Source organism: Spinacia oleracea, chromosome 3 (genome assembly GCF_020520425.1).
Source record: "Spinacia oleracea cultivar Varoflay chromosome 3, BTI_SOV_V1, whole genome shotgun sequence".
In the NCBI taxonomy this organism is placed as follows: Eukaryota; Viridiplantae; Streptophyta; class Magnoliopsida; order Caryophyllales; family Amaranthaceae; genus Spinacia; species Spinacia oleracea.
The window spans coordinates 157,021,614-157,037,190 of NC_079489.1; positions in this window are offsets into that span (position 1 = coordinate 157,021,614).

The following is a 15,577-nucleotide window of genomic DNA, read 5'->3' on the forward strand; positions in this document are numbered from 1 at the left end:
TACTTTTCTTGTACCAAACTATGTAATTTAATTCGAAATAAAAATACAGAATATTAGTATACCATTTTAATGGTATACCTAATATAAATAAGACTTCCTCATTTCATTCACCTTATTTTATGGTTCTTTATTAAAGTTTCTGGCATAGTAAGAGAATCTATTGAATTGCTGCTTTTGCCTTGTATCGATCATTTTCAGGTGCTCCCGTGCATCACGTTATGTTACTATATGTATTTTGGTTGTACCTTCTTCCATTTACTTTTAGTTATATGTTTCTTGATTTCTTTCCTCAATCAATTTTCTTTTGGAAAATTTGTAATTATTAATTCAATCTTAGCCCGATTTTTTTTAATTAAGCCTACCTATGCGATATTTCTAAATAATCCAACCTTTATGACCCAACTACTATTATTAAGCCTAACAAGTTACTAACCTGCTATAGACGGTATTCACCCTTACGTGGCATATAACAATTATAATTTTTTATATTTTTCCCCCCTTATTTTCTTTAATTGCTATTTTAATTTTCGTTCCTCTCTCCTCTGCGATTTTCTGCTTCATCTCTGCACTCCTCTCCATTATTTCTCTTCTACCTCTTCTCCACCATTGTCTATCCCTCATACGGTCATACCTCTCCATTCGAAGTTCATCAAAAATAATCAGCAATTGCTATTGCTGGGGTAAAGCAATTGCCTGTTGGATCTGGATATTCTTCAAATTCAAGGTTTTTTTTTCTTTCTAAATTTTCAACAAGACCACAATAACCAACATCCCATAACATAAAAAAAAAAACTATATTATTGCAACAACTCGGGTTTTTACGAACTGACCATCAAGGAAGCCCAAAATTCAAAATTTACCAAAAAAGGAACAAAAACGCTAAGGTTCGTAAGTTCACCTTCAATTGTACGATTTTGGAGACGAAATTTGAATGCGCGTGGATGAAGTCACCTATTTCCACAAGACGCGTGGATGAAGTCACCTATTTCCACAAGAAAATCGCTGATGATGTCATGAACCAGTACAATTGTGGTTGAAGCAGCAGTAACGGAGGAGAGAGGAATTGAAACACGGTACAGAGAAGAGAATGGTTAAGGGTTTTTTGAAGAAAAAATGAAATCCTTGTTTAGGTGGCAAGTGATGATGACGTGTCCATTATTTTAGGAGGGAAACCAACTTTAGGTTGTCAACGTTTTTAACGTTGACTTTGTAGCAGGTAACCGATCATCTAGGCTTAATAATAGTAGTTGGGTCATAAAGGTTGGATTATTTAGAAATATTTCATAGGTAGGCTTAATTAAAGAAAATCGGGCAAAGGTTGGATTAATAATTACAAATTTTTCTTGACTTTGTAGCAGGTAACCGGTTATCCAGGCTTAATAATAGTAGTTGGGTCATAAAGGTTGGATTATTTAGAAATATCGCATAGGTAGGCTTAATTAAAGAAAACCGGGCAAAGGTTGGATTAATAATTACAAATGTTCCTTTTCTTTTTTACTTTTCCTAATCCAATGCGAAAATTTTAATATAAATGCAATCAACATTTGATAAAACATTTGAGCTTGTTTGTTAGGCTTTGTTCTATTCACCTTAATTTTATCGAAAATGATAAAGGTCGTAACATGCGATCTTTAAGTCGTGTTACATGATGATATGACATGCTTATGTGTCATGATTTAAATTGGAAACTAAAATATTTAACTTATATGATCTATTATACATGTTACAAAAAAGGTAGGAAATTTTTAATATTTTAATTTTTGTTCTTTTTTCATATCGACTACCTTATTTACATATTTTCATAGTAAAAATACTAGTTGCATTGATAGTAAAAATATTCTGATGACGCATAGCCTACGTGACGCATATATGTACCAATTAAAGGCCGACATGTAAGATTGCGACAACTAAATGTTGTCGCAACTTGCGACCTTTATCATCACCCTTTATTGTTAGCGTATTTATTTTTCTTAAAATTAAAGGTTATAATAGAAAAGAAAAATTCAGACCATACCAAACATTTAGACTAAACCAAACCAAAAAAATTCAGATCAAACTATACCAGAAAAATTCAGATCAAACCATACTAGAAAAATTCAGATCAAACCATACCAGGAAGAATCAGACCAGAAAATTTAGATCAAAGCATACCAAGAAGAATCGGATCAAATAAGACCATAAAGTAATCAGACCAGACTAGGTAAAGAAAACAAAGTCATATTATAACCTAATACTGTCAATAGTACTCGGTTTGTAGGTCGTGTAGTGGTGTTAACTTCGTAATTCATGTGCTACTTTTTACTGGGAATATTAATTGTATTCTTCTAACGAATTGTTAGAATATGTCTTGAATCGGTTAAATTTCCATTCGAATAACCCAATATGCAAATTTTACACTATCTATTATTCTGGACTAGGGTTATCTGTTTGAGCCTATTTTTTGAGCCTTTTACGCATTTGTCTAGAGAGTATTACCTAAAATCTTTAGGTTATAACCTAATTGTATTGTAATATGTATCATTTCAAGATCAACAAAACTTTCTTGTCTTCTTTTTATGAAAGTAGATAACACATTACTCTGTATTTGTTAATCATGTTAAATCTACGTGTTCTTTATTTACGTTCTTATGATACTTCACTATCTCTTAGGTTGAGATTAATAAGTAGTAGACCGAGTACTTTATAAAAGGACTTTCTCCCCCCTTTAGTTTGGGTAAGCAAGAGAATAAAGTATTGGCTAAAAGCTAAGCTAATGTGGTAGTACTTGGTACTACTAACAATATAAAAAAGTCATGTAGTACAAAGTTTGATCGTACGCACTAAAGAGCCAAAGGCTGAGCTCACAGCCTCAAAGGTTAACTACTCCTTAATAGACCTGATCAAACATCGGGTCGAGCCGGATCTATGCATAAAAAATATCTCGCTATGTCGGGTCGGGTAGGGTCGGACCAAGATTCGGGCCAAAATTTTTTGCCCCATCCCGCTATTTCCAGCCTAAAATACCGGACTTTTCGGACCATTTGCGAATCGGGCCAAATTTATAACTAAAAAGTGTAGTTTTGTGTTTTCCAAACCCGCCCAAAAAATTAAATTTTCTGGCCGAAAAATTCTACCAAACCCGCAAAAATTTCGGTCGGACCGGGCTCTACTTGATCAGGTCTACTCCTTATTAAACTAAACATGATCATTTTTATTTTAAATTTTGATATAAAACACTAAATATTAATTGAATATTTTAAAAAGATAGTGAAAATACATAGATAAATAAATAGGATTACATGATTTAATAGAACCGTCAATTATGCATTCATCGCGTGCATAAATATTACTTCAGTATTCCGTACTACTTTAACTGTTCCATATTTATTACACCATGGGGTTGGGTACTAGATTTGTTGTAGCGGAAAAAGAAAGAAAATTACAAATTTGCCTATGTGAACGAACCATTAAATCAACAAGAGTTAACATGTAAGAGTATATTGGATATTTGTAAAGTGAAAGCAACTACTCCCTCTCTATTTTAATACGAATCGTGGGTTATAGTTTGATTGACACATAGTTTTAAAAGGTTTGAGTTGAATTTAATAAACTAATGTCAAATGAGTAGTAGGTTAATTATTATTATAAAAAATTGATAGTGGGTAAAAAATTGATGTAGGGAAAAATAGGATTTAAGTAAGTGTGGGGATCATGGGAGGAGAGAAAGATTAATATTGGAAGTCAGATCATGGGTAAGGAATAAATAATAGAATAGGAGAAAAACATATCAAAAATAGAAAGTATAACTCCTTTTTCAGTAAAATATGGCTGTTTTATAAAAAGTGTAACTCATATTATAATTTGAAGGGAGTATTTTATTTCCTAAAATGAAAATGATACAATATCTGTAAAACTTCTTTCAAAGATAAATGGTGAAATAATATTAGAACGGTGGAAATACAAGAAGAGAGCATAACCCCCGAGTTTACAAAAATTAGGGTTTTTTAGGGCGGAAATAGCCAAATTTTTTCGGAATTTTGGTTATTTCCGCCTCTTCTCTTCAATTCTTTTTTTTTTTTTTTTTTTTTTTTGCGTTAGATCTCAATAAAACTACATAGTTCCGTGTAGTAAGAACCCCTATGATGGTTTGATTCTAGTTAAATTTTGTGTGTTTAGTTTAGTTCAGGTTGTTTCTTTGGTAAAGATTTGTGCATGATCGAAGAGGAGGTCAATCTTTCGACTACAATCAGACGGAAATCATATTATCACGGCTACAACAAATCTATAGACCCCTCGTCGAAGAAGGTTGTAAATCACATCGATATAAAAAAAGATATACATAATGTTTGATATACTACGATCGTAGCTGTTGTGAAAGGAAGTTTTTATTTGATTCGGTTGGTATATATTTGTTAGATTCAAATCTTTATGTAGATGTCGTATGATTTTTTATCAATGAATTAATTTGATTATAAAATAAAAAAATAACCTCCCTAGTCTCTTTGCGATACTTACACAACGACAAAATCATCGTAAATTTTGATTTTAATCTGTAGTTATCTTTAAGATGAAGAGAACAGAACCTCTAGATCGATGACAAAAACAAAACCATCGTAATTACACTAGGACTATACTATAGGAGTCCATTTAGGGCCATACTTGTGGGCCTTGAAAAAAGAGAAGTGAACAAGCAAACGATAGTAGATTGGACAAAGTGGGGTTCTAATTGGTAGTTGAGTTGTCGCTAAAGCTAGCGTCTATTCAATTAAATGAAACTTTTTTTTTTGTTGTATAGCTCAAACTCTATTACTTCGTCGGGTCGTCACGTCAACGGCTCTCCCACGCATTTAGAGTTCCCGTTAAGAATTTGAGTACTCTCTCTGTGCCTTAATACTCGTATCGGTTTGACCAGTGCGGAGTTTAAGACATTTGAATTGATTTATTAATTTAATGGGTGTTAGTTGATAGTGAAGTGTTTTTTTTTTAATATTACTAGTGGGAAATGTGTAAGGGGTAGGAAGTGGTGAATGAAGGTGTGGATTTGTTAATGATTTTTTGTAGGGAGTAGGTGTAGGTGGGTTAGTAGATAAGTGTGAAAAATAATATAATATTGGTAATTCATTTATAGAAGCAATGCATGTATTAAAGGACGATCCGAAAAGAAAAGCGGTGCGAGTATTAAGGGACGGAGGTAATAATATTTATAAAATCCATTTTTTCAAACTTATCACCTTATAAATTAAAATATTAATTTAAAATTATAAATTTTTAAGATCACAAACCTTCAAAGATACCACATGTGGTAACTTTAAAGGTTTGCGATTTTATAAGGTGGTAATTTTAAATTAAAATTTTCTAAGGTGGTAAGTTTGAAAAAGTGGACTTTATAAGGTGATAATTTTGAAATTTTCCTACTTATAATTCATTTCGTTTCTAAAATATTGTCAAATTTATATTTTTCATTTTATTAAGAAAGAAATGTATACACTCTTTATTATTCTAGTCTAATCGTCATGGACATGAAAAAAATAAGTGAATATCACAATGTGTTACAAAGTACTTCATTTTCCATTCAACTAGTGTGTGGCTCGGATGTTGCTTTGGGTTTTACTTGTAGAAGGGTCTAGCTTTTGTAAATATGTGTCCATATAGGTTGTGACGTGGTGTCGTTAACGGATTGTCGTGGTGACGCAAGATCAACGGCCGAACAACAACCTTTTAATCTATATAAGCCCCATATCCGAAAATCAAAACAAATTTGAATCCTCTTATTCGTGATTAGTTGATTATTATACTTACGTTAATGTTTCTATTTTCCGTACTCATAATTACACTCCATTTCCCTAACTTTTTGAAGCTTAAGATGAGAAAGGAAGAATTGTACATTTATAGGTTCAGTAATTTATTCCCTTTTGATTTTTCTTCAGCTTAATACTATTCATTTGAAAAAAAATTATATTTTGTATTTACATGGAAATATGTAACCTACATTGTCGTCAGTTAAGATGGTAGGAAGTATACCTTTTTATTAATGAGATCCGGTGTTCGATCTTTGCTACATGCTTTTTGGTTGTCAGTGACTTGTCATGATGCTTATAATTTAAGTGATGATGTAGCGTAATAAGGAGGAGCTTACATGGCATATATACGCTCTTGTAAACGCCTTTTAATTTATTTGTGTAGATTACCAAAAGAAAAAAAATCGGGTGGATCGAAAGACGAAAAAAATAACGACAAGTTACTTCCTTGTGCCCCTAAACAACCTGCTTCTTGATTGGTTCCGATAACAATGAATGACCGAAACAGAATCTAAATGATAAATCCCTATTTGCAGCTTCAACAATCCCACTTATTTTTCACGAGACTTTCCGAATTCGGTTCATCAAAGTGATGACAACAAAATTAATGACAGATAGCAAATGTAATTGTTAAGAATAACGTAGTTATCCCAATTCCCAAATGATATAGTTCTACCACATATTTCTTCCTTTTTTTAACATTCGTAACGTTTGAATTTTTTACACTTTCCGCATATCTAATTTGATCTTTGTTGATGATTTATATGTAAGATAAAACGTACATAGTCATGGACTCATGTGAGATTCTTGTAGATTCACCTCAATGTATATTTTTAAAATACCAACTTTTATAATTTTGGCTTACAGAAAATGGTTAAGATCTGACAAATGAAACGACACGTGTGAGAGTCCCACGTTGATAAAAGAGGAGAGAGTTAATCACTTAAGACGAATAGTCTATTCCCTTTATTGCTATATGGTTTTAAGGTGGAACCTCCTTTGGTCGTGTTAAGTGGACTCTCTCTTGATGACGGGTGCGGCTCAATCCCGTATTTAACATGGTATCAGAGCCGGGCCCACGACTTACACCTCTAATATTCTGAGCCAAATTAAGATGGCACGTGTGAGGGGAGTGTCGATAAACGCGCTCTGACCCATGAAACATCACACATGACCAAACTAAAAAGAGACCTCATACGTGCGTGAAGGTGTTAAGATCTGACACATGTGAGAGTCTCACATTGATAAAAGAGGAGAGAGTTAATCACTTAATAAGGCAAGGGGCTATTTCCCTTATTGCCATATGGTTTTGTGAAACCTATTTTGGTCTCGTTAAGTGGACTCTCTTCTCTTGATAACGGGTGCGTCACAGACCCGTATTTAACAAAAACAAATCATATTAATGATTAAAATTGGGTATTGACATGCGTGAAAGTGACTAACAATACGAGTAAAAACGAACGAAGGAACAAAATAAAAAAAATATCATATAGGATAACTATGGAGTAATTCACTAAAAGTGTTTTGGTTAAGGGTCAGAAAGTGCGGCTTGGAACTTAGAAAGAAGAGTTAAATTGGTTTTGATACAGCTTAGCAGTTGACACTTGAACACATTGACACTGACACTATTGAAGACTACTACAGACACCAAGAAACGTCGGAAAAAAAAAAGATGAATACGACGTCGCCGGTAAAAGACAAATCTCAGCCGCACCTAACACCTTACTCGGCCCATTCCTTTTTTTTCTGTCAAAAAAGAGCGTCAACATCTTTTGACTCTACTATAGCCCACTGGGCCAAGGGTAGAAGATGGGCCAATTTAACACTGTAAAAAGCGGGGCCATGGGAAGTGGGCACCATGAGGGCGAGGATTTCGACTTTTGAAACACTGTAAACTTTATTGGAATGGAAAGTAAAAGGTTAACAATTGACTACTCAGCAAATTAAAATGAACTAGATTTTAGGCCCGGGCGATGCCCCGGGTTACTACATTAATAACATTAACGTTTACTTATATATAACTTTTTGTAATGATAACATGAAACATGTAATAGCTTAGTGGTAAAAGCTTTATTGTTTAAACTCAAGGTCATGAGTTCAAACCTTACACAAACCATGTTTGCCATTTTTTTTTATGTAGATGAATATTACATGAAGAGAACGACCCATAAGCAGAGCGCCACGTGTCACGTATACTTTCTTATAAACGCCTTTTAATATATAGTATAGATAATCTACGGAAAAGTATAATCAATAACTGTTATTTGTGAATAGTGCAAATAACATGAGTACATGACAGTTTCATAATAAATCGGTAGGAAAACCAAAAAAAAAAGTGGAAACAAAAAAGAAACGAAAAGAATGAATAAAATATAAGGCTAACAAAATATAATTTTGAAGTTAACAGAGTAAAATATGAGCTTAAATGATTAAAAATTGAAGTTAAATGTATATGTTGAAAGACTATTTATTTACGATTTTGCCGTGTGATTTGTACTATTCATCAATAACCGGTATTGATTTGAAATCACCCTTACCGCTCTACTAGGAAAGGGGTTGGTTCGTATGTACTATTCTGTAAAAGGTAATAACCTAGATAGTAAAATGTACTAAGGGTGAGTTTATCCTCAGACTCACCTCTAATTTTCAGACTCTGCCACATCAGTTTTCCACTAACTTTTTCATTATCCAGACTCACACCAAATTCACCTTACTTTTACACATTATTCCCAGACTCACCTAACTCTTAAAATAATATTTTATGTATATTTTTTTTTTGGGTACATTTTCTAAATAATATTGAAACTATGTTTTCTTATATACAAACAAAATAGACCTGATCAAAAGGCGGGCTGGATCGGAGCGAGGACATAAAATTTTGTCCATTATGTCGGGGCGGGCTGGGCCAAGATTCGGGCCAATTTTGTATGCCCAAAATCCGCTATTTAGGGTCAAAAATAGCGGGCTTTTCGGGCCAATTTTGGACCGGCCCAAATTTATAATTAAAATTGTTGTTTTGCGTTGTCCAAATGCAGTAATTTTTTAAAAGGAAATCGGGCGGGGCCGAGCCTTCTGCCCAAAAATCGATAATTTTTAGACCGGGTCAGGTCGGGCTAGGGGGCCTGGCCCATGTTGACCAGCTCTAAAATAAAGTAATTTAAAATTCGAGAAAAAGAATGAAAAAAAACAGAAAATGTTAATTTCAAAATTGACATATATTCCGTACAAATTAGAAACAATAATACAACATATTAAATTCAAAAGATCTAGAACATAAATTTAAAGGCAAATGAAATAAAATAATACATAAACCATCAATAATTTAGTTGGGTGAAATAAGATAAATTAAGTTTGATGATGTGGCATGATTTGATTGGAGGAATAAAAAAGGGGAGTAAAGTTAGTGTTGAGTGAGTCTTGGATTTTCAAACTCACTTCAAGACTTGGTGTAGTCTTTTACCACATTATCCCAAGATTTAGGCTTGAGACTGATAAGGGAGCTCGAAGCTGCCTTATTAATGGCGATTTTGAGTGACTTGTAGAAGAAGAAATAGAGAAAGAGAGAGAAATAGAAGGGGAGAAACAGAATAGAGAGAGAAAAGATTCTTAGAAGGAGTTGTTGTATTATTGATTGGTTAGCCAAATACAAGGCACCACTTTGTTTTATATGCTGATACAAACTCAGCTAACAGAATAACAACTTCCTATTTAAAACAATCGAAAAGTTAGTAATAACTATTAACTAACTTTCCAACTGTTTTTCCCGCCAAAACCAATGATCACAAATGATCATTTTAAATTCGTTTCTCCCATATCATAGCTCCCACTGATAAGGGAGCTCGAAGCTGTCTTATTAATGGCGATTTTGAGTGACTTGTAGAAGAAGAAATAGAGAAAGAGAGAGAAATAGAAGGGGAGAAACAGAATAGAGAGAGAAAAGATTCTTAGAATGAGTTGTTGTATTATTGATTGGTTAGCCAAATACAAGGCACCACTTTGTTTTATATGCTGATACAAACTCAGCTAACAGAATAACAACTTCCTATTTAAAATAATCGAAAAGCTAGTAACAACTTTTAACTAACTTTCCAACTGTTTTTCCCGCCAAAACCAATGATCACAAATGATCATTTTAAATTCGTTTCTCCCATATCATAGCTCCCTTCCTTTAACAGACTTGTCCTCAAGTCTTGATAATAAAAGAAGGAAATTTGGCTTCAAAATCAGCAGCATTTTCCCAGGTGGATTCATGATCTTCAAATCCCTTCCAACTGACTAAGTATTGTACTTGTGGATTATTCTGAAACTGAACAACCCTAGTTTGTAAAACTGCTGCAGGCTGGACACTATTGCTAGCTGAATCAGTTCCATGAAACCACTCAGGTATATGTGCAGCAATAGGAAGGATTCCCGTAAACTTCTTCAGCTGAGATACATGGAAAACATCATGTATCTTGGCATCTGTAGGCAGTTTCAACTTATATGCCACCTTACCAATGAGTGCAGAAATTTGAAAAGGACCATAAAAGTGATGAGCTAGCTTTTGATTGGACCTTTTCTGAACAGATTGTTGTCTGTAAGCCTGCAATTTGAGCCACACCCAATCCCCAACAGAAAAACTTCTTTCAGATCTATGCTTATCTGCTTGCACCTTCATTCTCTCTTGAGCCCTGGTGAGATGAAATTTGAGAGTATCTAGCATAGCCTCCCTCCTTACCATACTTCTGAAGGAAATAATGCCCTTGGTCCAAGTATGCATTCAATGTTAAGTCTAATAAATGCGGTTCAGTATTAATTAACAAGTTAATAATTCAGTGAGATCAAGTGAGCTGAATGCCTAGCTAGAGGCCGCTTCAGTTCAAGTGGAATTAATGATATTAATCCACAGCTTACTCTTGACTGAACCCGTAGGGTCACACAAATAGTACGTAAACGGATCAAGTATTTAATGGCATTAAATACTCCATCTATGGATATTCGGAATCGACGGATCTTGGATCCAGTGGGAGCTGAGATCGTCAAAGGCAAGCAAATGAATATTCCGGAAACGATGATATTGCCGGAAACGGAAATATGGATCGTATCGGAAATATAAATATTATCCAAGTCGTAGATGTTGCCGGAAACGGAAACATGGTACGTATCGGAAAATATTATCGGAAATAGAAATATTGCCGGAATCGGAAATATTGCCGGAAACGGAAATATTGTCTGAATCGGAAATATTATCGGAATCGGAAAATAATTCCGGAAACGGAAATATTAAATATTTGTTCGAAACGGAAATTAATTCCGGAATCGGAAATATTAAATATTGTTCGTATCGGAAATGAATTCCGGAATCGAGAATTTAATCGGAAGCGCATCGTACGAATTAGCATCGGACGAGGCCTGCCAGGCGAAGGCCCAGCACGAAGCCGGGCCATCGCCCAGCAAGCCAAGCGCAACAACCACACGCCAAGCATGCGACCAGGCCCAGCGCAAAAGCCAGGCCCAGCCGAAGCTTGGGCGCGCGCGCGGGGCTGCGACGAGTGGGCTGGCGCTGTGCGTGGGCCGCAAGGCCTGCGTGCGGTGCTAGCGTATTACTCGAAGTGTGTTACTCGAATCCTAAAGCGTATTGAATTCGTTTAATGATTAAATTCCTAATCCTAAAAGATAAATTAATTAAATAAGAGTTCCACTAGGATTCTAATTTAATTAATTCGTATCCTAGTAGGATTCCAATTCTCTTTCCATACCCCTATAAATATGTGGCATGGGTTCACAATTTAAAACGATTTTTCAAGTATTCAAAGTGAGTTTTTGAGAGAAAAATTCAGTCACATACCTTGCCTAAAAGTGCCGAAATTATTAGTACCTTAAGGGCGATTCTAGTTGGTCAATCTTAAGGCGGATCCGGACGTGCTGTGGACTATCTACGGAGGGACGACACTTGGAGTCCTAAAGACTTGTTCTTGTTCGGTTCGGGCGCAGCTAGGGAAGGCACGCAACAAAGAGTATGCTTCTAGACTATGCTATATGATTATGTGTAAATAATATGTATTCCTGGCTTAATGGTTGTTTCCGCATGATTTATGAATTGTCATATGTATCATAACCTAACAGTGGTATCACGAGCCTCTTATTATTTTCATAATCTAAATTGCATGAACATGGTTAAATATTACAAATTTGCAAGAATTAAAAGGGGTGATTAATTTTCGTAATTGTTAATTAATTGCAAATTGCGTTTATTTAATTATACGTACGCAGTTTTTCGGCAGTTTCTTCGTTACTCATCCAAATCGAGTGATTTTTGTGTCAATTCCGCATGTAAAAGGCATTCTAAAATTTTGACAAAAATTGTTTTTTTCTGCCGAACCCAGAATTCTCAAATTGGAAGCCTAACTATGACTTTTCGAAGGTTTTAGTTTTTCGAATGCAAAATTTCGTAAATTTAAGATGTTAAATTAAATATTTGCGATTCTTGTTGATAAATCTTGAATTTTTGATTGACCTACTGTATATGTTTAACAAGTTTGATTGCCTAGCCTTGTTAATTATGCAATCTAATTTGTAATTATGATTAATTTGTTGAAAATTAGAATAATTTAGAATTAATTTGATTTTCATAATTAATTATAATTTAATTAGATACCTATGATTAAAAACCACCATAAAAATTGTAAATTTATGATAAATTTTAAATTTTTATGACCTAAACTTGAATCCATGTTAATCGGAAATCAATTGAATAATAAATTTTCGATTTTTTCGCCCTAAAATTATGAAATTAATATTAATTTATTAATTTGTCATTAATTTTAAATATAAATTTTTAAAATTTTATGCGATTCGTTCATATAACTTGCACGCACAAAGCAATGGACGCTACGTGTTACCCTTAAGGGGTGTTGTATAGTGCGGGCATGTGACGACGAGCAAGGGAGCTCGTCGCCCATGCGGCACGAATGCAATGAGCAAGGGTATGGAGCACGAGCACAAGGCAGCAGCCCTGCCTTGTGTCGTGGGCTATGAGCAATGGACGAATGGGCATGGGCGAAGGCAAGGCACGGCAGTCGCGTGTGGGCAGCAAGCGAGCTGCGCCACAATGCGCACTGCCTTGCACAAGCGCGCGCAGCCTCGCGCGCAGCGAGCGCAAGCTCGCGTGCCACGAGTGCTGCGCCCAGCGTCGATGCCTCGCGCAGCGAGCGCTGGCGAGCGCGCGCAGCGAGCGCTGGCGAGCGCGCACAGCGAGCCCTGGCTCGCATGCAGCAAGCGCTGGCGAGCGAATGCAGCGAGCACAAGCTCGCGTGGAGCCTTGCGAAGGATAGCAGCAGCAGCTATGCAACGCAGCGCATGGGCTGCGCGCACATGGCCAGCGATGGCTGTGTGCGTGTGGCCCATGGGCGTGCGATGCGTAGGGTGTTTGCGTTGCGATTAATTCGTTTTGAAATTTTAATTTAAAATTTTCAGTTTACGTAATTTTAATTAATTTTAAAATTAATACTTTAAATTATTTTCTTGGATTTTAATTTTGAATATTGTAATTATAATAAATTTTATTTATTCTAATTATTTTACTAAAATTAAAATCATGAATTAATTTAAATACGACTGAAATTAAATTAAACTTTTGGATTAAATTATAAATTTATATGAGCTTTAAATTTTAATTAAATTTGTATGTTTCCGGTTAGACTAGAAATACATTTTTATGTTTAAAATTAGTAAAGCATATGAATTTATTGGTTTGAGTGGGAGCCCTTTTTAGTCATAAACTCTTGATTAGGTCTACAAATCCTTAAGGTTAAAACAACTTGATTAGAATTAATAAGGACTGAATAATTGGTAGATTATTGGTGCCCTTGATTAATTGCTGCAAATGTTTACGTGATGCATAATGTGTTTTACTAACCATCTATGTGGGCCATTCATGATAATGAATGGGTGAATGGTATATATTGTATATGTACTGTTTTGCAGGTTATGAAGTGACTAGTATGGCCCAAATAGGATAGAAAATATGGTCTGCGTACCATTAATTTGAATGTAATTGGTCTAAAGTACCAAAGTTGTTTTTCAATTCAAATATGGTCTGCGTACCATCAAATAGTTGTAATTAGTTTTAATTATAGCTTATCCTATTTGAAGAAAATGGTGCCTCCCACGAAGATTTTCAAGACGGACTTTGAAGTTAAAGCTTCAAGATGAAGTCGGGCCATACTAGATCACATTTATCTTATGCATGTTTTAAGTTATTTATTGCTTTTAAATATGTCTTAAAATGCATGAGATCAAAAGCTTGATTATGTTGCATGATTAAGGATTTTAGTTCACTTAAAATCTAACCAACATAGTAAGAGCCTTAAGTTCCAAACTTAAAAATTGAGCTATAAGGTGCCATGCCAAAATATACACTTGCTTGGATATCCTTTACATCAATCTAGTAATAGTTTTCGCTCAGCGAGGTGTTACTTATTGGTCCTAAAGGGGCAAGGTACACAAATAATTGTGAGTACATGTTAGTTTTGGTGAAACTCAACGATATAAGTAAGGAGTCCTTTTATGTCGTGGCAAAATCGATAGGTTTATCTAATAAGTTCTTAGACGTACCTATCAACCAAGAATAGTTTCTAGACTATTAGCAAAAGGCTTTTGCTTACCTAAGATGTTTTAGGATTAAGTCGACAAACTGTGCTTAGTTCTTCAATGATTTTAGGATCTTGGAATCATTTTATTCACACCTGCCGGAACACATAACTTGAATAAAATGCTTAATGAACATTGAATTATGCATGTATGCTAGAATTTAAGTTTATTAAGAGAAACTGTGAATGGTTATTTATTTGTTTATTCTTTTCAATTGTAGTTTTAAATATGGCAAACAACAATTCATTCAACATTCGATCAATTCTCGAAAAGGAGAAGTTGAACGGGAAAAACTTCCTTGACTGGCAAAGGAACTTGCAAATAGTTCTTATGCAGGAAGAAAAGGAGTATGTCCTAGAAGAGGCGATGCCCGAAGCCGCAGGCGACAGGGTCACTCAGGCAGCCCTCAATCGTTGGATTGATGCCAACAAGGATGTGAAATGTCTAATGTATCCTTGTGGGCTATCCAAAGGAAACAAAGGGGTATTACTTCTACAATACATCTGAGAACAAGGTGTTTGTTGCTCGAGATGGTGTCTTTTTGGAGAAAGATCACATCTCCAAAATGACAAGTGGGAGAAAAGTAGACCTCGAAGAAATTCGAGTCGAACAACAAACTCTAGAGAATGCTCAAGATGACATTCAGGATGAAACTCAGAGATCTTTAGAAGAATCTGGTGAGAATCATGGTCAATCTAGAAATGTTACCCCGCGTAGATCGCAAAGATATAGATCTCAACCGGAAAGGTACTTAGGTATTTTGACGAACGAGAGCTATGACGTTCTATTACTTGAAAGTGATGAACCTGCGACTTACAAACAAGCTATGACGAGCCCTAGCTCCAAGCTGAATTAGACTCCATGTCTGAAAACCAAGTATGGGATTTGGTCGATTTGCCAGATGGCTACCAAGCCATTGGAAGCAAATGGGTTTTCAAACTGAAAAAGGACAAGGATGGGAAACTTGAAGTTTTCAAAGCTAGATTGGTTGCAAAAGGTTACAGGCAAGTCCACGGTGTGGATTACGATGAAACCTTTTCACCAGTTGCAATGCTAAAGTCTATTCGGATAATGTTAGCAATCGCTGCATATTACGATTACGAAATATGGCAGATGGATGTCAAAACTGCTTTCTTAAACGGCGTTTTAACAGAAACTGTGTTTATGAC